The sequence below is a fragment of the Oncorhynchus gorbuscha genome, linkage group LG14, assembly GCF_021184085.1.
Source record: "Oncorhynchus gorbuscha isolate QuinsamMale2020 ecotype Even-year linkage group LG14, OgorEven_v1.0, whole genome shotgun sequence".
Lineage (NCBI taxonomy): Eukaryota > Metazoa > Chordata > Actinopteri > Salmoniformes > Salmonidae > Oncorhynchus > Oncorhynchus gorbuscha.
This window is the reverse complement of record NC_060186.1, coordinates 14,923,548-14,951,409: the sequence shown is the minus strand read 5'-3', so window position 1 is coordinate 14,951,409 and position 27,862 is coordinate 14,923,548. Positions and strand designations below refer to the sequence as shown.

The window sequence follows — 27,862 nt, the reverse complement described above, 5'->3', positions numbered from 1 at the left end:
CAGCTCTGGTGGATATTCCTGCAGTCAGTATGCCATCTGCACGATCCCTCAAAGCTTTAGGGGTCTGTGGTATTGTGTTGTCTGACAAAACTGCACATTTTAGAGTGGCCGTTTATTGTCCCCAGAACAAGGTGCACCTGAGTAATGATCGTGCTGTTTAATCAGCTTCTTGATATGCCACACCTGTCAGGTGGATGGATTATCTTGGCAAAGGAGAACTACTCTTTAACAAGGATGTAAACAAATTTGTGCACAAAATTTGAGATAAATACGATTTTTGTGCTTATGGAGCATTTCTGGGATCTTTATTTCAGCTCAAAATACATGGGACCAACACTTTACATGTTGCGTTTATGTTTTTGTTCAGTATAATATGACCCTACTGTAGAAAGGGGATACTTTCATGGACACGGTGGTGTTATCTGTTTTGCTCTATGACCCTCACATGTGTCTAAATGATCCATGGTATGACCTTCTAAAAAGAATTCCATATATCAGTTTAGAACCCCCCTTCCCCAACAGGTTAGACATTTAAGAATTTTAAATGATACTAACAATATATCAAATTATTATGACATATTTTGCTACAACATATTTATAACAGATAATTTACTCAATGCACATAAGTGGACTCTCCCTTTCATGCTGTTTGATTTACCATATAGGGACATAAACACAGTCTTGGTGGTTCCATGTCCAATAAAGCAGCCCCCCACACCATTCTGATTCAGAGGGGTTGGGATAATTGTGGAAGACACATTTCAGCTGAAGGCATTCAGTTGTACAACTGACTAGGTATCCCCCTTGCCCTTTCCATTTCACTCTTTCTAGAAGGATAATATATATGATAATAATAATAATAATAATAATAATATATAATAATATAATATATCCCATTTAGCAGAGGCTTTTGTCCAAAGCGACTTACAAGTCGGCTAGGGCCACTACTTTTACATATGGGTGGCCCCAGCAGGAATCAAACCCACGACGCTTGGCGTCGCAAGCGCCATGCTCTACCGACTGAGCCACACAGGATCTTTCAGCAAGACAACAGGGAGGAGGCTTGATGATGTTGACTGACACAAGGGTGTGTTCAAAGGAGGAGGAGAGCAGATCCTCTTCATAAACACTCCAGCTACAGTACTTCTCCACCTGTCTGCTCATCAAAACCAAACAAGCCTTGGAGAGAGAGAGAGAGGAGGAGCCAAAAAGGTACGCTTCATTTTACTTTTACTAATGGGATATTACAAGCACTTCATCACGGTATAACATCTTATATCATGACTGACATGTTGGTGTCAAAAAGCATTATTTTAAAGTTAGTTCATCTGGATTCACCTGATTAGTCTATGTCATGGAAAGAGCGGGTGTTCCTAATGTTTTGTGCAGTGTAAATTTCCATGGTGATTTGAACTCTCATCTTGGTCATATGCAAACCAAAGAATAGTAAGTTGTAATTTGATGATGCCAACCATACATTGTAGTGTTTATGTAAAGTATTTAGTAAATGTTGATCTTAGGTCATGTTGATCTTACACGATCTTAACAATTATTTTATAAGATATTATACCCCTATTGTCTATTGATGCACCAGTGATTCGATTCAGGCAACATAATCAAAAACTCCCCATCAAAATCTGTCAGTTTAAGCTAGAGATATCTGTTTATTTGCATGGCCTGCGTCTCAATCCTCCTTCTCCGCCTATATCACACTTCCATATCTGTGGCAGAGCTAAACCCCTGTTTGTCAGTCCAGGAGACATCCTGAAAATCGGTCTTCTCATGAAAAATGTCTGTAGCATCTGAACGGTTAGGCCTACAACCAATTGGACCACTCTATAGAAAGGGGAGACTCTCATGAACACAATGTTCTTTTGCTCTATGACCCCCATATTGATTGTGGCTTGTAGAATGTTGTCCCTACTCCTCTTCAATGGCTGTGCGTAGTTGCTGGATATTGTCGGGAATTGGAACACACTGTCATCGTACACATCGATCCAGAGCATCCCAAACATCTCAATGGGTGACATGTCCGGTGAGTATGCAGGCGATGGAAGAACTGGGATATTTTCAGCTTCCAGGAATTGTGTACAGATGGTGGCTGATGCGACATAATATATGCCATTTAGCAGACGCTTTTATCCAAAGCAACTTACAGTCATGTGTGCATACATTCTACGTATGGGTGGTCCCGGGGATCGAACCCACTACCCTGGCGTTACAAGCGCCATGCTCTACCAACTGAGCTACAGAAGGACCATGGGGCCGTGCATAAAGTGATGGAAAATAAGGCGATGGCGGCATATGAATGGCACAACAATGGGCCTCAGGATCTCGTCAAATTGCCATATATAAAAAGCATTATTTTAAAGTTATGTAGTAAATATGTTTAGTTTGGATCACAGTGGCTCTCATAATGGGATATTTATCAAGCACAAAACAAGTCAGAAAATGTGTTTCGTTGCTGCATATGTAAACTGAAACAGCATACTAGCAACCATTTTATCAAATCACTAATCACTTGATCAATGACATAGAGAACTGTTTGTTTCTATTCTATACGGGTCAAGTAAAAAAAAAAAGGAAATCTGCCTGCAAAATATATTGTTTTACTTAAATATTCAACGGAGCATTAATTTCTGAACCTGAGCCAGATTGGGTGGAGTTGATCTCAGGGATCAGGGATCAGTCCTTAGTCCGAAATAACTTTAGGTTCACACGGTCTGCAGCTAAACTCACTACAATGACACACAATATTATGTATCACTGACATTAATATCTTTATGCGTTTGAGTTTAAGTTTATTTGATTTTTTACAGGGACAGGGCACATTAATCAATGTTTCAGTAAAAGTGCCGGTTTTAGCCAGTCGGCTAATTTTCAACCGCAGTCTCTGGGCAGGTTATTTACAACAATTACAATAATAGACAATATCAACATAGGACAAGCAATACATAGCATACAGACATAGCAACATAGAACAAAAAGCAGCAAGACAAAATTCATAAAAGCAACAAAGTGTTTCCACACCTCACAAGCTACAGACAACATGGAAAGCGGCAACACACAGCTAGGGACCATGTTCACAAATCTGATTGACCTTTAGCCATGTCTTCAAGCATTTTGTGAAAGTGTGATATGTGGTGCAGTTATGTGTGTCTGATGGCAGTGTATTCCAGACATGGGAAGCTCTCACAGAGAAAGCGGATTTACTAAAGGTGCTTTTCCTTAAGGGAACTATGCAGTCACCTCTCATTGCAGACCTTGTGGATCTGCTGCCATATGTTTGGGTTTTCTGTTTAACAAAAGTACTGAGTGGAGGGGGAGCCAGGCTATTTAGGATCTTGAATACAAGACATTCGTCGGTGTATTGCACAAGATTTTCCCAACTCAGGAGCTCATGCTTTCTGAGGATGTAACAGTGATGATGGCTATTGGGCTTCCTATCAAGCACTTTGAGAGCCTGTTTGTAGACAGACTGAATCGGTCTTAATGTTGTACAGCAAGCTTGGGCCCAACTAGTCAAGCAGTATGTTAAGTGGGGGAGTATCATAGATTTGAAATACAGTTTTGCTACCTCTGTAGTCAAACAATTTTGCATAAATCTGAAATTAGCTAGGTTGAATTTGGTTATTTGAATGACCTTTTTCACATGCTTTTTAAAAGAGACGTTGGAATCAAGTATGATGCCAAGGCACTTAAAATCAGATACCAGCTGGAGCTTCTCCCCTGACACATAGACATCTGGCTCAGTAGCATCTGTTGCCCTCTTTGTGAAGAACATGCAAACAGTTTTTTTCACATTGAGATGCAAACACGAGTCACTGAGCCACTTTGTAACCTGGACCATTACAGTAGTGAGTTCTTGTGCAGCTTGTTGTTTGCTCTTTGCATGCGCATATATCACTGTATCATCTGCATACATTTGAACTTCAGACCCAGTACAGACAGAAGGCAGATCATTCATGTACAGGCTGAACAGGAGGGGCCCCAGTATTGACCCTTGGGGCACGCCCACATCATAGCTAAGAGTGGGCGACAGCTCATTGCTCACTCTGACACACTGAGTTCTGCCTTCAAGGTATGATTTCATCCATCTCAAGGTGTCGGGGGAAAAGTTGAACTTGGTCAATTTTGTGATGAGAATCTCATGGTTAACAGTATCAAAAGCCTCCCTTACGTCCAGAAACACAGCCCCAACAACGCCCCCTTTGTCCATCTTGGACTTCACATTTTCCAGAAGAAAGCAGTTGGCCGTTTCTGTGGAGTGTTTCGCTCTGAAGCCAAACGGCATGGAGTGTAATGTGAAGGGGCTGTTGTTGAGGTGGGCAATCAGTTGTTCTACTACACACTTTTCAACAACCTTTGACACCACAGTTAGTATACTAATGGGCCTGTAGTCACTCACGTCAGCAGAGTCGCCTGATTTAAAGATGGCCGTTATTATGGCCGACATCCATACCCTTGGAAACACCCCGAGACCAATAGATGTGTTGGTGACCTTAGTAATGGGGCAAATGAGTGACTCTTTGTAGTTTTTAAGAAAGGTAGAGTCCAGCCCAAACCCATCTTTGGCTTTAGAGTTCTTTAGTGAGCTAATCACCTTGTTCACTTTTGACTCAGAAACTCCCTTATGATGAAGACAGGTTGAGCATCATTTACTAGTACTGAGCCCAAGAAACCAGTGGAGGGGTTCTGTGTCAGTGCCCTGACAGAGACAATAAAGTAGGAATTGAAGGTTATTGCTATTTCGACTGAATCCTATTTAAGATTGTTATTCACCATGATTTCTAGTCTTTTTGCAGTGTTACTATGGTCTTTCCCTGTTAACTTTTTTAGATTCTCCCAAATCAGTTTAGCATTTCCCTTTGCTTTACCAATTATGTTAATAAAAACATTTGCCTTGGCCTGTCTGATTTCTTTCATCACCTTATTTCTCAACATGGTAAACGTACGTCGGTCATGCTCTAATTTGGATCTTAGGGCTAATTTTAGAGCATAATCTCATTCTTTCAGTGACTTGCGTATGTTTGAAGAGTCCAAATCTATCCTGGAGCCGGGTGAGTTGAGAGAAACCATGGGACCATAGCACTCACCCACTTACACAGCTGCGACAATCAGTGGAGGAGGCCATCCACCGCTTTCCACTCCGGTGCTATCGCTGGCTCGGGGATGTTGGGCCCAGGATTGAGTTGCACATCCCCGGAGGGTAGTGAACAGCTAGTTTAATAGTTTCCCATAAATGTTGGACTTGTGTTTGTTACGCCTAAGCGGTTCATTGGAATAGGGAGCGAGATAGACTTGGCCATTATTCAGAACATTATGGTACGCTGTGTACTGTCCGCTCCCGTGGAAAGGTGAACCAATGTGTTTGGTGTTGATATTCTCCGGTAGTAGATTTGTGTCATGCCAGCAAGGACACACTGAGATTATCAGTAGAGCAGCTACATAACTGACAATCATGGCAGAGTACTGGAGATAAAACACATAATTGCGCTTTAACTCTTTGCATGAGTTACTTAGCTGGGGTCGGCGTACACCTGATGGTTTAGATAAAATTACAGCATTCGAATGAGAAGCGGCACCTGCCGCACCACCCTGTCTTCCGTCCGCCATCTTTAATGATGCCTCATTAGAAATATTTGATCCAGAGGATGCCGAGGAAGAATTTCAGCAAAAATGTTTTCCTGTTAAAGGTGACAGGCACTTGTCAAGTTAGTGCTGAAATCACTAAAAGCATTCAAAACAACATATGAATATTTAAAAGCATCACAACACAACAAACTGTTAAAAGACATTTGGAGGACAAAAGGGGGAGGAGCAAGGTTGAATCAAGTCACTTTGGTCACTCGTTCATTGTCAAATGAGCCAGAGTATCATACTCTATTTGCCTAGTTAAATCCACTGGCTATATCCATGGCACCCAGAACCAAATTAGCTACTCAATGTTAAGGCTGTCACGAGATAATTATTTTTTCCAATTGGTAGATATAGTCTTGTCTCATCGCTGCAACTCCCGTACAGACTCAGGAGAGATCCGAAACACGACCCCGCCAAGCCACGCTGCTTTTTGACACACTGCTCGCTTAACCTGGAAGCCAGCCGCACCAATGTGTCATAGAAAACCCCGTTCACGGGAGCACGTGATGCCGTGGAGCTGAGCAGACGTTGACAAACCGAGCTCTTCAAAGTTATTCTATTTTTACCTAAATAACAACGTTGAAACAATATTCTAATATCGGCTGATAAATTGTCAAGTACTTACCTTCCCAAAGAGCCATGGACCTCCGACCGAGAGGCAAGAAGGACGACCAAAACGTTGTTGATTCCCAAGATAATGATAACGCTACAGCTAGCAAGATTAGCATTAGCCCTCATAACTCAGACGACAGTTCCAGACTCTTGTGAGCCTGCCAACATACTGGCTACTCTCCTCCGGGAAATTCAGGATGGTAACAGAGGTCTTTCTCTGAAAATTGATAAGAAATCGGCTGAACTCCATTCTTCCATTGACGACCTGAAATCCTCCATGAATGATCTCCTTTTGAGAACGACTGAGGCAGAGTTGCGCATTAGCACAGTTGAAGATACCATCGCTAGACATGACCAGGTCTTGATACAACTGCAAAAGGACAATGCCTACCTCAAAAACAAGGTAGATGAGATGGAGAACCAGAGTAGACGTAGTAATATCCGTGTGGTGGGATTGAAAGAGGACAGTGAGGGCCGTGACCCGGTCCGTTTCTTCACTCAATGGATCCCGGAGGTCCTAGGCATAATCAACTTCACCAAGCCACTGGAAATCGAACGCGCCCACAGAACATCAGCGCCGAAACCCCGGCCAGATGAGCCCCCACGAGCCGTCCTGATCAGGTTCCTCCGTTTCCAAGACAGAGAGAAGATACTGCAACTCGCAAGAGCCAAAGGGGACATCACCATCGATGGAAAGGGTCAGCCTTTTCCCGGATATGAGCGCGGATCTTGCTAGACGTCGCAAGCAGTTCAGACCTGCCGCCAAAGCACTGAAGGAGAAGAACATCACCGGCTACCTCATCCACCCTGCTCGGATGAAAGTTCAGTACAAAGGCCAAAGCCATCTCTTCAACACACCGGGAGAAGAGCACACTTTTCTCAAAGAACAGAGCAACGTCTGAGCCAGGACGGTCTCTCTGGGGGATAAAATGCAGTTTGTTTGTTTTCTCTTATCCGGATTGAACTGCTGGTATCTCCCGGTCACTATAATTTATTTGTACGGGTAAGCGCCGTTTTCCACTTCCCCCTTCGCTGCGAGATGGTCCAAACGACAAAAAGTAAAGCCCTGGCTCCCCACTGCAGAATCTCGCCGGGCTAAGCGGATGGCGAAGTTATGTCACACGCCCCACATCAGGGGCGCAGAGTAGTCGAACCCGCCTCAGATGGCACAGGCGACAGAGACAAATTTCAACTAACCGTATCTTTCCGGGGTGAGTTCTATTACATTTACAGGAGAGTATATTTTGGTTTAGTCCATATCCCCTGGGCGAAGCAATAAGTGGGCTGAGGCCCACTGCTTTCCCCCTAATTTATGTTAATCTTTCGAAAAGAGACTCAAGCAGCCCTTACCGTGGGCAGTAAATATTCAGCCATAAATATCTATTCACAACGTTTGTTTTCAATTTAGAGAGCTCCCAGGTTTTAGTTTACGCCAAGGTTTAGCTAGTAAGAGCAAGATGGAAAGCGAACAGCAACATATCTCTACAAGTGTATGATTGTTGGGATTGTTGTTTTAGTCTGACAATCGGGGTGGGTGGGATTTCTATTATTTTTTTCTTCCTTTTTTCTATGTTTATTGTTTCCTTCCTAAAGAGACACACAGGTCACTTTTGTGCTCAAACCAAAGTTGAAACATTTCCTAATTATCTGCATATGATATATTTCTATTTAGTTACATGGGGGCCAGAGGAGGGAGATATTCTCATCCTTAACCGCTGCAGGCAGCGGAAACAGGATGGACGGAAACGGAATAACTCTGGAAAGGAAGCTGTCAGAACGGTCAAAACCCTAATCATCTCCTTTAAAGTTCTGTCGGAAATCCTTGCCTCCCCACTGTGCCAGGTGAAAAGGTGGCTATTAACCCTGGGTTCTGGATGGATCTGGCACGACGGAAGCGTTCTGAACCGACGGGTCAGCATGGCTCCTTGGAGACGAGGTTCCTGAAGTCTGTCGTAAGGCAAGAGGACCCAAACGGTTAACAGAAACAGAGTTTATTAATGTTCAAAGGAATAACAGAAATCCTCTAGATTGTAGAGGGGAAAACAACTAGAAGGAGACCCAACCTATGCTTAATCCACTAAAGTATGTCACATTCAATGTAAAAGGTCTTAACAGCCCGATTAAAAGGAAAATAGTCTATACATGCCTTAAGAAATTAAAGGCTGACATTGTGTTTTTACAAGAAACACATCTTACAGCCAGTGAAAACACAAGAAATTGAAGAGGGAATGGGTAGGACAAGTTTTTGCATCCTCTTTTAACTCCAAAGCAAGAGGAACTGCAATTTTGATAAGTAGACACATCCCCTTCTGTGTCAACAACACATCTCTGATCCCTCTTGCAGGTTTGTTTTGGTGCAGGGGCATATGTTTTCAGAGTCTTGGACCCTATTGAATATTTATGCTCCTAACTTCGATGACCATATGTTTATTCAGAATGTCTTCCTTCAGGTTGCTCAAGCACCACCAGGATGGCTACTGCTTGGAGGAGATTTTAATTTTTGCTGAGATACAGTTCTTGATAGGTCTTCTGATAAACCCTCACTTCTTACCAAAGCCGGCAAGCTCACCATGTAATTCATGAAAGATCTCAATTTACTAGACATCTGGAGACAGTTGCATCCACAGGATAGGGACTACTCTTTTTATTCACACCCACACAAGACACACACACGCATAGATAACTTTTTACTTTCGACACAACTGTTTCATGGAGTGTTAGATGTCGAGTGTCTCCCCAGATTGCTTAGTGACCATTCTCCTCTGGTATTATCAATCTCCATTCCTACCAACGTAAATGGAGCATATAGATGGAGACTAAATTCTACACTCCTAAAGCAACCTGAATTTTGTGCATTCATCAAAGAGCAGATCAGTATTTTTACTTTGACAAACAAACCCTCTGCTCCTGACAGCTTCATTCTTTGGGACACATTGAAGGCCTATCTGAGGGGACAGATTATTTCCTATACTAAAGGGTTGAAGAGAAAACACGGTGCGGAACTGAGTGCCCTTGAATCTGAAAACTCAGAGCTTGAGAAAACCTACCAAAGAGGCCCGACTAAAGATCTATACAGGCTTTTGGTAAATAAAAAACTTAAATATAATATTCTGAACACATATCAAGCTGAGAGGGCCATCACTAAATCAAAACAGCGTTATTACGAGCTTGGAGAGAAAGCTCACAAAGTATTGGCATGGCAACTGAAAGCAGAGGAAACTAAGAGGACAATTAATGCCATAGAAACTCTTACTAATGAGATATCTTTCGACCCTACTGATATGAATACTTTTAAGAAATACTATGAAGACCGCTATACTTCCCAATCAAGCGATGATCTATCAGAGATCGACTCCTTTCTCTCCTCTCTCAACCTCCCATGCCTGTCAGGGGAAGACAGCGAGCGCCTGAGTGAACACTTCTCAGTTCCTGAATTGTTGGAGGCCATTAAATACTTACCTTCTAATAAATCTCCTGGGGAGGATGGCTTCTCCAGAGTTCTATAAAGAATTTAGGGAGCTGTTGGTCTCCTACCTTATGGAGGTACTTAAAAAATCCAGAGAAGACAACTGCTTTCCAGAGTCCTTCTCTCAAGCAGTGATTACTGTAATCCACAAGAAAGGGAAAAACCCGCTAAAGTGCGCCTCCTATAGACCAATCTCTCTCCTTAACACAGATTGTAAACTGGTCACCAAGATGCTATCTAAGAGACTGGAGTCATGTCTTCCCCTGTTGGTCAACCCAGATCAGACTGGCTTCATAATTAATAGATTGTCCTCCAATAATCTCAGAAGGTTCTTTGATATAATTCACCTTGCTAAAAAAAACAAAATACCTAGTGTTGCAGTCTCCCTCGACGCTGAAAAGGCCTTTGATAGGGTTGAATGGCCATACCTCTTTCACGTCTTGGAAAAGTTTGGTTTAGGTACCGTGTTTGTAAATTTGATGAAATCACTCTACAAATCTCCTAAAGCTAGGATTGCTACCAATGGGATTACTTCCTCCTCTTTCCCTCTTTATAGGAGGAACAGACAAGGTTGCCCAATTAGCCCCCACCTCTTTGCCCTCGCCATCGAACCGTTGGCTGAGGCTATTAGAATGTGCCCTGACATACATGGCTTTGAGGTGGGCCCCCATACCCATAAATTATCACTCTTTGCGGACAACCTTATCTTATTTCTAACAAACCCAGAACACTCCCTCTCTCACTTGCAGATCCTACTACAGTGTTATAGTTCTTTCTCTGGATATAAGGTCAATTTTGATAAAAGCGAAATCTTACCGTTGTCTGTCTTTGACCATCATACCATCAAGCACAAGTTTCCTTTTAGATGGTCGCCTATGGGCTTCACATATTTGGGCATAATGGTGGATGGTAATCTGAACAACCTCTATGAACTCAATCTGGCCAATTGATAGAGGAATTCTAAATTCCTTTATGTTTTATTGCCAAAACCAATTCAATTCGCACTCATTTCTAATTCATGATAAGTTGTAAGTTTATCATTTGCATGAATTAGCAAGAGACCAGTCTTAAAAACAAGTTCAGCATTTATTCTTGATGAGTACTGACCCATAATACAAAGAACATTACATTTTAAGGAGAGAACATAAAATGACGTCATCAGTTTCACCCCCTCTCTCCGATTCTCACAAGAGCCCATTGTTTTTAGGTCTGAAACTCTTCTCCTACTCCCCCCATAAAACTACATTCCAAACTGTCTAAAATATATACTTTTTCTCCCCTAATGGAACATAACCCAAACATCCTTATCTTGTCTGAAAAGCTATATCATCCCTCCCCCTTAAACTCCCGAAGAGGCACAGACAATTAATTTGTTCTGCTTACATTTTCAGTAAGAGTTCATACCATAACATAATAGTATTAGAATAAATGGTTCTAATCAATAATGTATACATAATTAATCATTTCAACCATAATTTCCTCTATCACCAGTTTGTTGCAAAAGGTGGAGGTTGACCTTTGTAAATGGATGGACTTACCTCTCACTCTACTGGGTAGAATCAACGTAATTAAAATGAATGTCCTGCCCAGATTTCTATATCTGTTTCAATCTCTCCCTATCGGTTTATCTGGCAAGGCAAAACCCCTAGGGTTGGCCTGGATAAACTGACCCTTGATTACAGTCAAGGGGGCTTAAACCTCCCCAATTTTAGAATGTACTACTGGGCTCCACAGTCTAGGTTTCTGGCTCAGAGGTTTGACATTGGTCCCTCTCCTTCATGGTTGAACATTGAAAAGCTTGAGGTAAATGATGACACTGGGGCAGAATTGTTTTACAAATGGGACAGAATCTATAAAAACAGAATCAAAATCTATGAAAAACCATCACAGACAACCCTTTAATCATACATTCTGTCCTGGCATGGTGCAAACTGCATGAGCTGTTCGGACGAGGGGGATTCCTTTCCCCTAAAACCCCTTTATGGAACAATAGATTGATCCCTATGTTTTTCCAGAATAGTAACTTTAGACCATGGTCTGATAAGGGGATCACTCTTCTGGAACATTGTTACGAGGAGGGAGTTCTTATGTCTTTTGATCAGCTGAAACAGAAATACCACTTGCCTAACAGGGACTACTTTAGCTACCTACAACTACAACACTTTATTAGGGTGACTCTCAAGGGACAATGGAACCTACCTAAGATGTCACCTATTGAACAACTCTGCCACGCAGACCAACCACTGTTCAAGACCATTTCCCGTGTATACGATGCTCTTATGTCAGGACTAACACTGCCTGGGCTAGATAAACCCCGACTTAGATGGGGAAAAGATCTGGGTATTGATCTTGATGAGGATCTATGGAGTGACCTGTGCAGGGATGGTGTTACATCCACATTGAACTCCAGATACAGACTGATCCAGTTTAATTTCCTCCATCAGCTCTATATCACCCTATCTAGACTGCACAAGTTCAACCCAGATATCTCCTCCCTATGTTTTAGATGTGGCTCTGATGAAGGAACATTCCTCCATTCCATTTGGCAGTGTTCAAAACTACACGGTTTCTGGCAGGGGGTATGCGATACCATATCCTCAATTCACGGGGTTGCATTCCCTTTAGACCCGGAGGTCTGTCGACTGGGTAACTTTACTAACACCAATCTTAGGCAAAGCCATACTATAAAGCTAACAGAAATATTGCTAGCGATTGCCAAGAAATGTGTTGCCTTGAAATGGAAATTAACTTCCGATAGCCACATTGCAACTGGCAGGGAGGAATCCAATTTCCATTTCAAGGCAACACAAAATGTCAATCTAAAATTGTAATATTTAGCATGGACAAGAACATTTCTGTCACGTTTGTGGTAGTTTATCTTAATAATTGACTTGTAATCTAATTGAAAACCACATTTGCCCCTATCCAACAGCTTACTGCTCACAGGGAATCAAGGTTGACAAAGACTTTAGTGGGAAAGACCTTCTGATGGTGTATGAACGGGACCACCATCATTGCCAGCTTGCCTGCACTCAGAACCCTCAGTGTTCCTGCTTCAGCTACGTGGTTAAAGAGTATAATCTATTTGCGTGTTTGGGTTGCCTGTTTGAGTGGTGGTCGCACCACTTGTTTTGGTCAATAGTTGAAGGATGGGGCTAGAGAAATATCACTGCTCTCAAATGCAGAGCAGTGGATTCAAGGACTGACAATGAATGAGATCAAAATTATGACCAGTATTTGTTTACAATGACATTGATTACATTTATTTTAATGTTAAAACAGAAATGACATAAGAAGTGCATCCGTATTGTCTTTTACTTTCAAAACAGATTCTACTGCTTTCAAAAGTATTCTTTTGGTCAACCAACTATGAAAATCTATCCAGGAGTCACATCTGGTTAATAATAATAATATAATAATAATATATGCCATTTAGCAGACGCTTTTATCCAAAGCGACTTACAGTCATGTGTGCATACATTCTACGTATGGGTGGTCCCGGGGATCGAACCCACTACCCTGGCGTTACAAGCGCCATGCTCTACCAACTGAGCTACAGAAGGACCACTAGGAAGGAATGCAGTGAAGGTATGGACCAATATAACAAACTGTACACATATTACTTACAATTCTTAAACATGTTTTCAGTGTTCACAGTGTCAAGGAGTTGTAAATGAGCTCTAAATTGAGATGGAGTGATCTAGCTCAACAACGTTACTATGAAATTAGGTTTATTGAGCTTCAAATAACTTCAGTTCCCTTATAAATCCAAAGTAGTTTTATATTAACCATTGATCTTAGGTCGTGGGTGGATCCAAAACGAAACCCTTTTTACATAAAAAAAATCATCCATAGAGGGGTCCTTTGGAGGAAGGATTGTTGAAATAAACTGCATTTGGCATTTGTACCTTAAAGCATAATTGAGAAATATCTTACTGAAGTTTGAACATTTATGACATTTTGGCCTTACACTGGCTTCCTTTAAGACTCCAAGTGGAATTATGTTTATCGACATTTTTTCAATTTAATATAAAATGAAACGCTGTAATCTCTTGAGTCAATAAGTATTCAAACACTTTGTTATGACAAGCCTAAATAAATTCATGTGCAAAAATGTCCTTAACAAGTCACATAATAAGCTACATGGACTCACTCTTTGTGCAATAATATAGTTTAACATGCTTTTTGAATCCCATAACGCTAAAAGTAGCAGAGATCCCAGTCTGGAACTTTGATATGGACGTAGAGTATATTATGAGTTGCACCCCATTTTGCCCTCAGAACAGCCTCAATTCGTCGGTACAATTCGTTGGGGAATCTACAAGGTGTCAAAAGCGTTCCACAGGGATGCTGGCCCATGTTAACTCCAATGCTTCCCGCAGTTGTTTCAGGTTGGCTGGATGTCCTTTGGGTGATCACTCCTGTGCTTTGTCTGTCCACACAGGCCCAGCAGTAGAGATACCAGTGTTTACTCTGGTTAGTGAGGGGAGGAGCATGGCCGAAGCCCAGCAGTTCTGCAGGAATTACTACGAGGAACTGGCCACCATCTTCAATGCTGAGGACCAGGTAGCAGCTCTGAGAGCAGTGTCAGCACAGAGTCTCCCTGACGCTGTCTGGGTCCACTCCCAATACCGTGCCTTTTGGCCCAAACTGGACTATTTGAATACACCAAATGCAAAGTGTGTTATTCATGGACAAAGTGCAAAAGTATGGGTTTTGAGAGATTTCACAAGTTCATGGCACTTTGTGTGCCAGAAAAGTAAGTTGATTTTGCATCCATTTTCTCCCTTGTCTGATATTTGTAAACTATTACTCCAAAGTAATGTAAACACTTTACTAGAAGGGGGTTATTCATTCTTAACACCTTGGTACAGTACATAGTACATTTCAAATAATGTCACCTTTATGAGTTACAGTATCCTTTGACAACTGTCTATGTACATTTATTTAACATCAATGTCCATGTCTTTCAGGACATTTTACATTTACATTTAAGTCATTTAGCAGACGCTCTTATCCAGAGCGACTTACAAATTGGACCATTGTGTATTTTCTGTCCTTAGGCACACAATCAAACAATTCCTCAGAGCTTAAATATTACATGGGTCAAGGTTCATTGACGTGGGAGAGGGCACAGACGGCTTGCCGAGACAATGGAGATGACTTAGCGAGCATCCTCACCCAAGAGGATTACACAGCATTCCAAAGCATAACAGAAACACAGCAGTTTGATATGTGGATCGGACTCTACTGGAAGACTTCTACCAGAATGTGGGAGTGGTCCAATGGGGACCCCTTCCCATACTGTGTGTCTGAGCCTCAACTGGGTGCTAGTAACTGCTGCTCCCTGACCCGTCAGGGCCATGGACAGACTGAACACGCCTCCCTGGACAAGATAAACTGCTCTCTGAAGAGGCCATTCCTTTGCACTGGAAGTAAGACTGACTTCTTTTATTGAACAGATAGAGAGAGGAAATACAGGCAGAGGTTGAGTCAAAGGGCACTAGACTGGATTCAAACCTATTCTGACACCATAAACATGTGTTTCAGAGGCTGTGGCATTAACACTAGACCAGACAGGCCACAAGACTGGGGTTATTGGGGGATGTAATACAGGGACAGGGATGGCATTTTAGCCCCAACAGGGTCCCACTACAGCAAACACTGTCACATGTCGGACACAGAGAGGCTACATGTAGCCTACTCCGACCACATTTCTCTCCCCACCTTTCAGATATATACGTGGTCATGTGGTTTCTATTTTGAGATAATAGTTCCATTCTGGTCAATATAGAACACCGAGGCTTGATAATAAACAGTTCCAAAGAAATGTAGAACCTTTAAAACCTCTTAGGGCTAGTGTCTTGTTTCCTGAATTTCCGTCTGACTGATGTGCCCAAAGTAAACTGCCTGTTACTGTCACGCCCTGACCTTAGTATTCTTTGTTGTCTTTATTATTTTGGTTAGGTCAGGATGTGACATGGGTGATATGTGTGTTTTTGTCTTATTCTAGGATGTTTGTACTGTCTAGGGGTTTTTGTAGATTTATCGGGTTGTTTTCATCTAGGTGTTTATGTTTGTCCATAGTTGCCTAGATTGGTTCTCAATTAGAGGCAGGTGTTTATCGTTGTCTCTGATTGGGAACCATATTTAGGCAGCCATCTTCTTTGGGTATTTCGTGGGTTATTGTCTATGTTATACGTTAGCACATTGTTTATATAGTGGTCACGGTCGTCTTACTCGTTTTGTTGTTTTTGTTTAAGGGTTCTTCTCGTTCTTCATTAAATAAAGAAGAATGTATTCTAACCACGCATTCTACGTATTCTAACCACGAATGTATTCTAACCTTTGGTCTACTCCATACGACGATCGTGACAGTTACTCAGGCCCAGAAGCCAGGATATGCATATAATTGGTAGCATTGGATATAAAACTGTTAAAGTGTCTTAGATTATAACAGAAATTATATGTCAGGCGAAAATCCGAAGCAAATCCGACCAGAATAAAAACATTTGTTTTAGCTCCCATGCTCTTGTTATGCAAACCTATTGTTTCTATGTAACTCTGTCACCCAGATTGCAATTCCTATGGTTTCCACTAGACGTCAGTATTTATTCAAGGTTTCAGGCTTTTTTTTTTGAAAAACAAACAAGCATTTTGAGTTTTCGTTAGGGGATCACTGAAGCAAATTAGTCTTTCGGCGTGTGAGGGTGAGGGTCGATTTTCCTTTCCTGCGGGAAGAAAAGTAATATTTATTGTAAATAAGATGAATCTCATTTGAGTGGCTGTCTGATCTTATCATTCCTATGTCCCTCTAGAAAAGAGAATGAAGCAGACCATTGTAAGGATGTCTCTGAAATCTAACTCAGGAGCTGACCTCAATGACCCGGTGGTAAAGGAACAGATGTTGGAGCAGGTACAGTAGTCCTACATCTCCCACATCAGAAATCAACATCATCCTCACTCATTTCACTCTTCTCATGACATCTCATAGTATTACATTTAGGATGCTCAAATGTTTCATCTAGTTTGATTACATCTCATAGATCAGAAAGGAGTTGACTAAGAACGGGAACTTCATCCAAGGCTTAAGCTGGAGAGAACTGCCCAATGGGGATGTTTTTCGCAAAACAGTTGAACTTGGAAGCCCTGAAGAATGTAAGCACTTATGTGTTACAATTATAAAAGTCCCTCCTTATGTTGTCTGTTCAGAGTTTCTTGTACAGTGTGTTAGGTTTTGCATCCGATTGACAATGTCGAAATTAAGCAAGGTGTTCATGAACTAATTCCAGTGAGAGTCTTTGTACTGTTGTGTTTGTTTTCTAAGGTCACTGTGGGTCTGGATGAAGAGGACCAGCCATGATGATGCAACAGGAGAGGGATAGAAGGTCCAAGAAAACCACATGATTATATACCTTATAACACATCATACAATTTTATTTTAGTCATTGCTTTTCAAGTTATGAAATATATGAGGATTAGGATAGATTGACTTTACAATATTTTACTAATGTAACATCGAATTATAATCTAAGATTTTTGTTGGTGTATGAATGTATAATTCTTCATGAGGAAAATAATGTTACACACTCACTTATGGATGTAACTGTTGACATTCTTAAATAAAATATGTTTGATTAGTGACAACAGCATTACCATTATTTTCAGCATCCAGCAAGAATGGTGAGATGGGGGCAGTAATCACATCAATGTAGAATTGTGCCCAAATGCAAGTGGCAACCTTTAGGGAACTGTAAATAGAGACAGACACACAGACAGACTCGAGAATGTGACAGTATGACAGTATCCATGTCATGAACCTAATCAAGTTTTGTATATCATTAGAGTTTCCCCTGGTGTCATGGTTTGTTGACTGTGTCAACTATTACGGTCATAAACACAGACTCATGGATAGCAGGGGAGAGGTGTGGGGTTCTTGCCCTTATTCATGTAGTTGATGGCTGTTATACACAAATCACCTTGATAAACCAAGTCAACCTGTAGGCCTAGTTATTTAGCAAAGGCTTTTATCCAAATCGACAGTGTCACGTTCGTTATATGGAGGAGACCAAGGCACAGCGTGATGTGAATACATACTTATTTAATGAAGAAAACACTAAACAAACTTACAAAAACAACGTGACGCTATAATATAATAGTGCAGACATAGGCAACTAACCATAGACCATAACCCACAGAGAACCTAAGGAATATGCCTTCCTAAATATGGTTCCCAATCAGAGACAACGATAAACAGCTGCCTCTAATTGAGAACCAATCTAGGCAACCATTGGCATACAGTACATAACCCCCAGACTAGTAAACACCCCCATAAACATACAAAACACCTAGACAAGACAAAAACACATAAATCACCCTTGTCACATCCTGACCTAACCAAAATAATAAAGAAAACAAAGAATACTAAGGTCAGGGCGTGACACATAGAGACCAGGAAGTAAAACCACATCCTAACGACTTGTACCGTAGCACTAAACTCCAACCAAATAAGCTATCAGTATGGACTACAACGTGTCCGTACCAGGAACTATGGGCTCTTGTACATCCAGAATTACATTGTACTTTGTTAACACCATTTGGGATTAGGCTGCCATAGCTCTGCAGGTACCACATATACTTTGTTTAATTTGTATCGGGCTGTATGAAGGTGACCTGATTTGCCTGGCACTGGGAGAACTCACTGACACAGGTTACAATGATATATTTGGTGTTTTCTATGTTTCTTTAACCACATATCTTCACGTCTCGTCAATCAGAGGTCAGTGGATATATTACTGAACCAGCCTCTTTAGTGAAGCCCATGTCCAGTGGAAATAATAATGAATTGATTCCTATTTACCAAATGTACTGCAAATTATTGTCACAAATGTGAACTTGATACACTAACAGAAATGTACATGTGATCAAGTAACATAGATGTACTGTATGTCTAACACTGTTTAAAGTTCAATGTAATAACAGAGAAAATACATTGGGTCTTTTGGTCGGTGTTGTTGATGTGGAGGGAGGGGTTGGAGCTGAAGATTCAGCATCTCCTGGGTGTGTTCACCTGGTCAGCAGAGAGGGAGGAGAGAAACTCTAGAAACTCATCTCTCTTTCCCCTGTCTCGGAATCTCACAACCAAACTATGGGGAGGGAAGAGGACAGCTAACTGGGTAGGTGTGCCATCATTTTAAGCTGCACTATAAAAAAATAATTCTGATATATTGAAACAATTTGATTTTCTTTGAAGAAATGTTTAGCACCTTTTGTAAGTTTCTGTTTGAAATTATTTGAATGGTGGCATTTGCTTAGTACTCATGAAGTTTTATGAAGTTGAGACGGACTACACTCTTAAAGTGGCGGACAAGCCATCTGGCCATCATTTGCCTGGAATGCTTTGGGCTGGTCCACTTTTAGCCAAGTGGGCCTGTCTAACTAGTTATTTTATTTGTGGAAAATGATCATTATCTGGCTAATAATGGGGGCCTCAAGGTTAAAAAAAATGTGCCAGTGTTTTAGAAATGCCCATGGACGAATACTGGTCCCAGTCCGCCCCTGCACTCTTAGAAAAACAGGGTTTCAAAAGGGTTCTGCAGCTGTCCTCATAGGAGAATCTTTAGAATAATATTTTCCTCTGTGAAATGGTTCCACATGGAACCCAAAAGGCTTATTCAAAGGGTTATCCTATGGGAACAGCCAAAGAACTCTTTAAGGTTCTAGATAGCAACATTTTTCTAGGTGTAGAAGTCAAATCTAATGTCTGATAACAGTGTGAGTAAAAAAATAGACAGTGAAAGTCAGTAGATTTATTGACAGTAAATTTAGTAAATTTGTGAAAATCAGTAGATTTAGAGAGACTTGAGACATGCTTTTACATCTCATCACATCTACCTCAAATTAGACTATATATTTTTTACTTCTTTCAAAGTGCATGTTTGGTTAATGAAAGTTTATACCATGTAGTTTTTCCATAGAGTAACTGCAATGATACTTAGGTAGTCAAATCAACTTATCATAACTTGGTCATTTTGTTTAACTGGAAAGGCACAGCATTTCCTGTTAATGATGAGAAGGAAATTGGACACATGAGTTCAGACTTCAAAACTAACTTAGACACAGACAAGTCTTTCTTAGACATTTTATTCTACATGAAATCTTTAAAAAAGATTTGGATTGATAAATGATAAATGTTTTAACTTTAGTTCACAACAGCAATGCTTCTCTTGAGTTGCAATATAAGGGTTGGGAACATTAAACCATAATCTCTTCACAGTGGCCCCGATACAGCCAGTACTTCTACTCCTGCTACTGGGTAAAAGATCAGATGGGATGAATATTCCTCTCTTGGTATTATAACCAACCCGGTATGACTTATCTAGTTGACCATGCATTCAAAGTAGTTGGGTAGTGGTTCAGAACCTTTCAACATCTATTTATGTACAATGAGCTTCAATTCAACCAACATTTAAGATGACATCTACAGAACTCTTTCCTTGAGTGGACACATTAATATTTGAGTACAGTGATGATGAAGTTGAAATGCTAGTCCTAAAGTTGATGTGAGCATCACAATCTAAACAGAGACAGATTGACCATCCCAAAAATAACTTATTTCTGATGTGATATTTATCCCCACAGCAGCCATGTCCTCACCAGTGTTTGGGACTGAGAAATCAGTACTGGAGGGAACCTCTGTGACCCTTATCTGCAGATGCCTTGGGGATATAAAGCTTGAGACATGCTTGGGAGGAACTTGTGGAACTTTTCAATGTAATGATCCCATAATGGAAGATCAATCCAAATAAAAAATGAACACTGAAGTTGGAACAATGAAACTCGCCACTTTAAAACTACAGCCGACAGACCGTGGGAGCTACTGCTGCAGAGTCTATGTCCCTGGATGGTTCAATGATCTTAAACAATCCTACAGCGTGAGGGTAGTTAAAGGTAAGTGTTGCTCACTTCATACTATGGGTTATCAATGGGTTTTGCTCAGTGCAGATGTTACCTTACAGTAGGAAGGAACATGAAGGTTTAACATCTTCATCTCCATGTATAAATTGTTGTATTTCTGCATTATTATTGTGTATCATTGTGTTCTCTCATTAAGTCTGTACTGCTGTTAGTGTCCTTTAGCTGCCTAGTTGTGCTTTATCCTGTGCCCTTTCTGATGGTCTGTGTGGTAGAATCCAGTATGTGTTGGTTACAGGTTGTGAGAGGGACCTACGGGACAATGTCAATATTCTGGGAAACGATATTGCGACTCAGCCATTTACAACCAAAAATGCAAGTCAGTGCAGGCAGGAATGCACCAAAAATGACACGTGTCAGTACTTCACATTTGTTGGGGAAAAGGTAGAAAAAATAGACAGGTACATGCTCATGCATGAAGCTTATTTTTTATGCTTGGGCAAACAAAGGCAGCAATATAAGTTTTATATCCGCACCATTCTGATAACTACTATGAGATTCTTTGTGATATTTAACAAGTGTTTCTTAAAGGCCTTCGAATGGTGATACACCTGAAATTACAATACTGCACCTCCAACATGCAACCTCAGGGTACTCTCTGAGACACCGCAGTGGTAAAGGCGAGTACATTCAGTTAATATATATTTGAGTTGTCATTTATTTTGTCAATTGAATATCTAGTCAATATCTAATAATCACAGAGGTAGACTTTACTAATAGGCCCTCTTAAACAGGATAACATAGACATGGATATCTACCTCTGTCATGTTGTGTTTCTGTTGATTCCATCATCTCTGTTGAAGGTGTAACTTAGTGAAGGTCATCAATCAAGCATCAGAATTCTTTAAAGAGGGCCTTTGCAGACCAATTTCCTGTGAACTCTATATTCTGTAGTCTATTACAGAGTACTATACAGTACTATCAATACTATGTATTTGTAAGGTTCCTTGTGTTCTTTTTCTTTGTGTTCCTGAACGTAGCCCTGTTTCTTTGTGTTCTGGAACGTAGCCTGTCTTTCATTTTTGTTAATTGATTTCGCCTGTGTTCGTTTCTCAACTGGTCTCATCAGCTCTCTATTTAGTTCAGTTCTTTCTGTTTGTATGGTTGTGAGGTATTGTTTGTTTTTGACATGCCTACCTGTGTTTGACCATTGCCTGCCTGTGACCACGATTCCTACCTTCTGAGAAGCCTTTATAAACATCCGCCGCGCTCTGCGAGTGAATCTAAACCTTTTTCTCCATGAGTGGTCATTACAGTATTCACTATTAGTCATTGATGCACAGGACACGTCCATATTCATGAGATAAATTAGTTGGAGTTTTGAATGAGTTTGCAAATGTATGAATTTGCCTCTGTCACATGCTCTATGTTACTCTACTATCAAACAATATGTGTTGCCTATATTTTAGAATAGAAACAGCGGAAGCTAAAGATGGTAATGTTTGCCACTCAATACAACAAGCAGTCTGATTAGCATTTTCTCTATTTAAAACAGTCACCTACTCAGCCAAAACGTACAGCCTGGTCCTTGAGGAGAAAAACTGGACTGCACAACACCTTGTCATGACTCTCACTCCTGGGTGAGAAAAGCTAGCGCCCCCAAAGATAGCGCGTTTTGTGAGATCATTAAGATCATTATTGAAGAAGGCTCAACCCACATCCCAGAAACCCCCTCTCTACAGTTGGCTACTATCTGCATTGCTCTTTCCTCCCTCAAGCTCCCTCCCGTTTACAGTCTAGACTCACTCTACTAGTAATAGTCTTTAGAATGAGCCAAAACATAATGGTAAAACCTGGTCGTATAAGATACATCAATGTCCTCTTATCTTGTGTTTAAGATGTTTTAACAGATCTCCACTAGAGGGCTCTCCATGGCACCCTGGACAGTCTGCAGACAGACACCACACTGATCTGACAGAGACTACCACCCTCATGGTCTGGAAGGAACTAGCATTTCAATTCATTATAGTATTAAGCCACTATTATTATTAATATTATTATTAGTAGTACTTTTAATAATATTTGTTTTATAACTTTGATAATATTAGTAATATTATAATATAGTAATATTATACTCTATTAGATTATATTACTTAACGATACTGTATTTACATATACTGACTCATAAGCATTGTTATTTGACCTATAATTTCTGTAATACTTTGATTGTTTAAAAATAGAGTAAAGAAAGGTAAAGTAAAAGTGATTACCTGAAAAGGATGTATCTGACTGTGATCTGTACTGTTTGATAACACTATTTAGATATAATAATAATTGTTGTTATTTTGTACTATCTAAATAATCATCCATTTAGAGTTTGATCAGTGTGAAATGACATTCTTCATAGAAAGCACATTGAGTGATGAATCAAAAGCAATTCAAATGGTCATAATCCAACCCTAAGATTTGAGAGGTGTTCAGTGATGTCTAGACTGAATTGACTTAATCCATAATTCAAGAAGGACTGAAGTAGTCCATTTTAACTGTCAATGACAATGAGCCTGACATCTCAGAAAACAACTTTTGACCTAATATTGCCATTAGATTTTCAGGGTGGCAAGATGTCTGTGACATATGTAATGTTGAAACACAATTGCACTGATGGGCTGTATTTATGCAACACTGCTCTCCAAAACATAAACTCAATCAATTCCTCCCAGGTGCAACCCCTGACCTCTTCTTCAGCCAGCAGTCCTTGGATGAGTCCTTCAGTGACACCTGAGCAGTCGACACATGTAAGTGTTTATGGTTAAATACTACAATTGAAGTCGGAAGTTTACATACACTTAGGTTGGAATCATTAAAACTCATTTTTCAACCACTCCACAAATTTCTTGTAAACAAACTATAGTTTTGGCAAGTCGGTTAGGACATCTACCTTGTACATGACACAAGTCATTTTTTCAACAATTGTTTACAGACAGATTATTTCACTTATAATTCACTGTATCACAATTCCAGTGGATCAGAAGTTGACATACACTAAGTTGACTGTGCCTTTAAACAGCTTGGAAAATTCCAGAACATGATGTCATGGCTTTAGAAGCTTCTGATAGGCTAATTGACATCATTTGAGTCAATTGGATGTGTACCTGTGGATGTATTTCAAGGCCTACCTTCATACTGTTTGCTTGACATCATGGGAAAATCAAAAGAAATCAGCCAAGACCTCAGAAAAACAATTCTAGACCTCCACAAGTCTGGTTCATCCTTGGGAGCAATTTCCAAATGCTTGAAGGTACCACGTTCATCTGTACAAACAATAGTACGCAAGTAGAAACACCATGGGACCACACAGCCGTCATACCACTCAGGAAGGAGACGCGTTTTGTCTCCTAGAGATGAATGTACTTTGGTGTGAAATGTGCAAATCAATCATAGAACAGCAAAATACCTTGTGAGGATGCTGGAGGAAACAGAGATTGTTCCTTTGTTTTTTTTTGATTTACGTATATATTTTTTATAAACAGAAAGAGAGGACAGTAGGGAAAGAGAGACAGAGGTTGCACCATGGCACTAGGCCATATTCAAACCGACACTGACACCATAGACATGTGTTCCAGAGGTTGTGTCATTACCGCTAGACCAGACAGGACACAAGATCTTATTGGGGTTATTCTGGTTTATATCTGTAAGACAGGTGCAGGGATGGCATTTTAGCACCAGTAGGGTCTCACATTAACAAGCACTGTCAGATGCCAGACAGGAATGTTTCATGTAGCCTACAACACTGTTGAGGGATTAAATGAAGTGATATATTCATCTGGTTTCTATTATGAGATAATATTTTCAGAAGGGTAAACACAGAACATAGATTGCTACTACACAGTTCCAAAGTAATTTACAGCCTTAAAAGGAAAAATTACTTATTTATTGTAAATAAGCTGAATCTCATTTGAGTAGTTGTCTCATCTTCTCATTCCTATGTCCCTCTAGAAAAGAGAATGAAGCAGACCATTGTAAGGATGTCTCTGAAATCTAACTGACCTCAATGACCCAGTGGTAAAGGAACAGATGTTGGAGCAGGTACAGTAGTCCTACATCTCTCACATCAGAAATCAGCCTTTCTCATGGCTACTCATGTATTTCCATGGAAATGTATAATGTTTATTTGAAAGTAATAAATATATAGATATTTTTTAATGCATTCATGATTTGCGTAAATGTAATATACCAACTTACTCTTGTTAAAAATATGAAATGGTATTTCATTTGGTGAAGAATACATGACCTGTGTAGGACTCGAAAATCAAAGTTTAGGACTTGAGACTTACTTGTAAAACAATGACTTGGTCCCACCTCTGCCTTTTTGTGTCAGTTATGCAAATCGCCCCCATTATGTTGTCTGTTGTTCAAAGTCCCTTGTAATAGTGTGTTTTTAGTTTTTGCATCCAACTGACAGTATGGAAATGAAGTAGTGTTTGTTTTCTAAGGTCAGTGTGGGTCTGGATGAAGAGGACCAGTCATGATGATGCAGCAGGAGAGCGATAGAAGGTCCAAGAGAACTAAAATATTCAAGCTTACTGTAAGTAACCCTAGTACCTCATAACATATTATATAAATAACATTATTTTAGTTCAGACAAAGTTTATAAAATAGTTAGGTTTTTGCTTATGAAAGCACATTTTATATTAGTTTCAGGTATGAGCCAGATGCAGACTGTGTCAAAAAAAAAGTGTATTTCTAGTACAGTGGCAGGCAAGCGACAGGTCAAAGAAAGGCAGAGGTCAGTAAACCAGAGTGTGCAAAAGGTCCAGAATGGCAGGCAGTCTCAGGGTCAGGGCAGGCAGGGGTCAATAATCCAGAGTAGTGGGGCAAGGTACAGAACGGCAGGCTCAGGGTCAGGGCTGGCAGAACGGTCAAAACTGGGAAGGACTAGATACCAGACCGAACAAACACTGGTAGTTTTCACAAAACAAAACAAACTGGCAGACAGAGAATTTGGTGTATGAATGTAGTATTATAATAAGTTCGTTGTACAGTGAAGAGAAGGGTAATAAAAAGGATATTTGTGAATTTTCAAGATTGTAGTTAAAACATGTTTAGTAACATGTTTTAGTGAGGGATTTGCAGAGTGTAGAATTCATCACAAGGAGAAATATGTTACACATTTCATGAATTCATTGATGTGAATACACTATCAAATGACATTTCCTGAACCAAGATGGCCTCCCGGTCAGGTAACCTACCCCATAAAGGTGACTGCCGAGCACCCCAAGCAATCTTTGGTTCGGCAGACATCAGAGGACTCTCATCCAGTATGAGTTCATGACAAAAACATACTTTTGCCAGTTCTCTATTGATGTGTTTTGCCCTCTGCTGAGATGGTTTTTGGTGCTACAATAAATAGCATTCTTGCCCACCTCACTGTCTAGCTGGAACCCAATTGGCTGTTAGCATCCAACAACAACTAGTCTTAAGTCTTGGTACACTGCAACTCTACTCTAACCTGGTCTTACAAGCCACTTCATCAGTTATTTCATTCACACTCACTTATGGATGTTACTGTTGACATTCTTAAATAAAATATGTTTGATTAGTGACAACCGTATTACCATTATTTTCACCCTCTTGCATGAATGGTGAGGTGGAGGCATTAATTGAAACAGTGCTGTTTTTTTTTGTTTCAGAGAACTGTAAAGATGGAGACTGTTGTAACATCATTATAATAATTAGGTGCCTACATTTTGTCCTATTTCACAAATGAATTGGAAATATGCTGTTTTTGCATATCCCACTCCCCTTGAGACACCCTCAGAGAGTGGGGTCACAGCCGGAGATCAGCCATTATTGACAGCGACCCTGGTGTGTAATTAGGTTTTAGTACTTTGCTCAAGGGCACATTGACAGATTTTCACCTAATTGGATCAGGGATTCAAACCAGCAACCTTTCGGTTACTGGCCCAACGCTTTTAACCACTAGTACGGTAACACACCGTTATGGGTGTGACCGTATGACAGATATGCATGTCATGAACCTAATCAACATTTGGATATTGTCATTTTCCCTAGTGTCATGGTTTGTTGACTGTGTCAGCTATTGCAGTCATAAACACTGGCTCATGGATAGCAGGGGAGAGGTGTGGGGTTCTTGCCCTTATTCCTGTAGTTGATGGCTGTTATACATGAATCAACTTTATAAATCAACCACCATGAATCATTTAGCAAAGGTTCAAAGTATTTGACACCCTATATTTGATTTATAATGTAGTTATTTAGCAAATGCATGTATCTAAATAGACATACTATTTATACTATTAGATCCTGACCACTGGTAGCACTGTGCTATAACCAAGCTACCTGTATGGACTAGAAAGTGGTCATACTCAAACAATGAGCTTTTACACATTTGGGCATTCGACTGTCAGTATCGGGGATATGCAAGAAACTCATGCATGTTGGGAAACACATTTCCATGACATACTCATACAACTGTGTAACAGGACATGTATAAGCACCACCAAGTTATTATTATACAGTCGTGCAGTACCACATACAAGCAGCCTTTTAAAAGTGTTTTTTTTTTAAAACTTTGCATTGGGTTGTTGGAAGACTGCCTGCTTTGCATGGTGCTGGGAGAACTCACTGACACAGGTTAAAACAATATATGTGTGTCACGCCTTGGTCATTGTATTTTTGTGTTTCTTTAATTATTTGTTCAGGCCAGGGTGTGACATGGGGTTATTGTATTTTCGTATTGAGGTTTGTAGTATTTGGGATCGCGCATGAGTAGGGGAATTGTATAGGCTTGGCTGCCTGAGGCGGTTCTCAATCAGTCAGGTGATTCTTGCTGTCTCTGATTGGGAACCGTATTTAGGTAGCCGGGGTTTCACTGTGTATTTCGTGGGTGATTGTTCCTGTCTCTGTGTAGTTTCACCAGATGGGCTGTAATTAGGTTTCACGTTCCGTTTGTTTTGTATTTTGTATAGTTATTTCATGTGTCACATTTTCCATTAAAGTCATGAGTAACCACCACGCTGCATTTCGGTCCAACTCTCTTTCAAAAAACGAAGAACGACGTTACACTGGTTCGTTTAAAAAAAAAAACCTCTCATTAATCAGAGGTCAGTGTATATTGTACTGTATGATGCAGTTTTTTTTTGTGAAGCCCATGTCCAGTGCAAACACAATGAATTGATTGGTGGTTCCCAAATGTACTGCATATTACAA

At 40.4% G+C, this 27,862-nt stretch overlaps 1 long non-coding RNA gene across 1 annotated transcript; it reads left to right on the top strand.

Moving 5' to 3' along the window:
* Positions 1-16,542: 16,542 nt before the first annotated feature.
* LOC123995610 lies at positions 16,543-17,246 on the top strand. The gene is made up of 3 exons (XR_006831867.1): positions 16,543-16,634; positions 16,765-16,876; positions 17,046-17,246. It is a non-coding gene; the product is annotated as an uncharacterized LOC123995610 (long non-coding RNA).
* Positions 17,247-27,862: the final 10,616 nt, after the last annotated feature.